General features: G+C 39.1%; 1 protein-coding gene across 1 annotated transcript in view; it reads left to right on the top strand.

The window, feature by feature from the left end:
- The window catches only part of LOC144959619 (high affinity cGMP-specific 3',5'-cyclic phosphodiesterase 9A-like), a 124,294-nt gene that overhangs the window by 37,155 nt on the left and 84,639 nt on the right, over positions 1 to 2,500 (top strand). The window lies entirely within an intron of this gene.

A 2,500-nucleotide genomic window follows, 5' to 3' on the forward strand; every position in this document is an offset into this window, starting at 1 on the left:
AAGAGTAAATGTAGACCAAGAAAAACATATTTGAATAGTTTGAACAGCTGGGTGACAAAGAAAGAGAAGAGTAATGTTAGTTTTCTGAGGTTATCTGATCAGGGAATGGCGTACCATGCTCACCGATGTCTGGCACAGACTTAGTACTTGAAGAAGAAGAAGGGGAAAGTTTGTCCCATATGATCTATTCCAAGGGAAGACAGGAATAAATAATCCAGGCGTCAACCGCACTGCAGAGCCACAAATTGAGCTAAGGCGAGGTGGCTTGCTCAAGGTCACAAAGCGCAGAGGCAGGTGATCGAACTCGGTACATTTCGGGTAGGAAACGAAGACCGTACCGCTGAGCCACGCTGCCCCGTCAGATATCTGCTTAGTGACTCATCTATATTCTTTCAATGAATGTCAATAACATGTTAACGCGCTTTGAACACGTTTAGTGGATATTGCTCTATATAAAATCTCAATTTAATTAATTTATATTTAATTTCATTTAATTCAATTTAATTAAGTTATGACTTACTTATCCGAACCAGTGACCACCTGAGCTCAAGCCCTTCGGTCTTGTGCAATGACGTGGAAGTTAAGACGTCTTTTGTAGTTGTTCTGTGTGACTATACCGTGTGTTACTGACGCTTGGAATCTTAATATATATCACTAGCCCTTCGGTCTTGTCCCATGACGTAAAAGATAGACGTCTTTTGTATTTGTTGTTCTTCGTGACCATACAGTGTGTTACTGATGCTTGGGTTTGCTGGGAAAACCCACACCCACTTACTTATCCGAACCAGCGACCAGCTGAGCTCTATCTAGCCCTTCGGTCTTGTGCCATGACGTGACATTTAGACGTCTTTTGTAGTTGTTCTAGGTGACCATAACGTGTGTTACTGATGCTGGGATTCTTTTTATTTTTTGTGCGGCTATGTGGTCTAGTGGTATGACACTCGCTTTCGGATCGGAAGGTCGTGGGTTCGAGCCTCGCGTTCGGCGCATAGTTGAGTCCTTGGAGAAGGCTCTTTACTCACATTCTCTCACCGTACTCAGGTGTAAAACAAGTACCTGGCCGTTAACAGCATTGTCTTTGTCCAAACAAAAATTTATAATATCGCCTAACAGGCGCCATGTCCCGTTCTAAATGTTACGTGTTGCTGTTGGCCAGGGACCCCTTGTAAAACGCTTTGAGCACGTTTAGTGGATATTGCGCTATATAAAAGCTCAAGTTTTTTTTTTTTTAAATATATATATATATATTACTAGGCTGTCGGTCTTGTGCTATGACGTAAAAGTTAGACATCTTTTGTAGTTGTTCTAGGTGACTATACAGTTGTGTTACTGGTGCTTGGATTTAGTGGGAAAACCCACTTACTTATACGAACCAGCGACCACCTGAGCTCTAGCCCTTCGGTCTTGTGCCATGACGTAGAATTTAGACGTCATTTGTACTAGTTGTTGTTCCAGGTGACTATACAGTGTGTTACTGATGCTAAGAATCTTAATATATCGCATTGGTTTTTCACTATAAAAAAAAACATCACCATTCATATTAATATTAATATTTTAATTATTTCAATTCTTTGTCGATCAACTTATTACAAAACAATTTCTGTAAAAGTTCTAATCGTATGTAAATCGGGTGAAAAAGAAAAGAAAATAGAATATCAACTATTGACTTAGACAACCAAGAAACGAGAAAATCTATTCAAATATTATCGGTTATCAATTATCGATATCAAACAACCGATTAATTTATTAACAGACAGGGCGCGCAATCGCTTCTTTTAAGAAATCGATAAATCACTTCGCCGATATAAGTTCGTTCTAGGTACAAGTCTAGCAATTATTATGGGCTGATTTAATTCTTTGTCGATCAATTTATTACAAAACAATTTCTGGTCACGTTCTAAATGGTCTAACAGTGTGTAAATCGGGTTAAAAAAAAAGAAAAGAAAAAGAAGATAGAGCATCCACTATTCACTCAAACAACCAAAAAACGAGAAAATCTATTCGAATGTTATCTATTATCGATTATTGATATCAAACATCCGATTAGATTTTCACCAAACGATTTGACTTACTCACAAATCGCTTCTTCTAAGAAATCGATAAATCATATCGTCGATATAGCTCAATCCATGTGCAGGTCTGATAACCAAACGCATGGATCATGGGCTGATTAAAGTAGCCCTTCAGAGCCAATAGGCTGATTAAAGTAGTCCTTCAGAGCCAATAGGCTGATTAAAGTAGTCCTTCAGAGCCAATAGGCTGATTAAAGTAGTCCTTCAGAGCCAATGGGCTGATTAAAGTAGTCCTTCAGAGCCAATAGGCTGATTAAAGTAGTCCTTCAGAGCCAATAGGCTGATTAAAGTAGTCCTTCAGAGCCAATAGGCTGATTAAAGTAGTCCTTCAGAGCCAATGGGCTGATTAAAGTAGTCCTTCAGAGCCAATAGGCTGATTAAAGTAGTCCTTCAGAGCCAATAGGCTGATTTAAGTAGTCCTTCAGAGC

The sequence above is a fragment of the Berghia stephanieae genome, chromosome 14 (genome assembly GCF_034508935.2).
Source record: "Berghia stephanieae isolate SIO BIC M18660-M18661 chromosome 14, UCSD_Bste_1.3, whole genome shotgun sequence".
Taxonomy (NCBI): Eukaryota; Metazoa; Mollusca; class Gastropoda; order Nudibranchia; family Aeolidiidae; genus Berghia; species Berghia stephanieae.